Genomic DNA, 996 nt, shown 5'->3' on the forward strand with positions numbered 1-996 from the left:
ACTACACTCATGGCTAGTGTAGTACAAGGGTTAGTTAGACCAGTTCAGAACCATTTTGGTTTTTGAGCTGGCACTCAAAAAGGAATATCACCACCAACAACAAACCACTTCTATCTACCCATGAGTTTGATCTCTATACCCCATCTGCAAATATTCCTACCATCCATAGAAAGATGACCAGATTGCAAACTTCCCAAGGACAGAAACCCTAGATTATGCCTCTCTTTACCAGCCTAACCCAGGTCTTCATTCCTTTGACTATATTTTTGTACATTTTTTATACGCAAAGCTCCTAAGTGTAGTGTAGAGGCACAAAATAGGTGCCCATTCATTCATTCATTCATTCAATAAACCTCTTTTGCACACTGACTTTGAAGCAGGTACTGTGGTGCGTGCTGGAGATTTCAGATGCCCTGAGGGAGTTTCCAAACTGGCTGGGGAGACATAAATTAATAAGCGATTGCAGTGCAATGTGTAGATGTTATAAGGTAGACTGGTAGGACAATGGAGGAAATTTTGTTTAAGTAGAAATCAGAGAAGTTTCCTCGAAAGGCACTTGAACTCTATCATGAAGAATGAATGACAGTTCTCCAGGCAGATGGGGCTATGGGGTAGGGGATACATTCCAGGCTGAAGGACCACAAAATGCAAAGTGAATGTTCAAATCTTCTTCTGTCTTCTGCCCGCCTGAGATGCCTGCCTGAAATTCTCTTGCTCTGTCTCTGTAAATCATGATCCGACACAGTGAAATATGTTCTCCAGGCTGCAAGGTCCTCAGGTCAAGGTAATGGGTCACTAGCCAGCTGGTGCCTCCGAGGAGTGAACCAGGGCCTGAGAATCAAGTATGTGGGCCCCACATTCAGAAGAGCAGAAGTAAGGCATGGGGTAAGGCATGTGATGTTTACGTTCACAAACTTCAAAGCCACTAGTTTGCAAAGTGTCATTACGTCTGCAGGTGGAGGGTAATTTTCCTGTTACTCAAGGACTCCTGATCAG

The sequence above is a fragment of the Pteropus vampyrus genome, unplaced genomic scaffold, assembly GCF_000151845.1.
Source record: "Pteropus vampyrus isolate Shadow unplaced genomic scaffold, Pvam_2.0 Scaffold358, whole genome shotgun sequence".
Classification (NCBI taxonomy): Eukaryota; Metazoa; Chordata; class Mammalia; order Chiroptera; family Pteropodidae; genus Pteropus; species Pteropus vampyrus.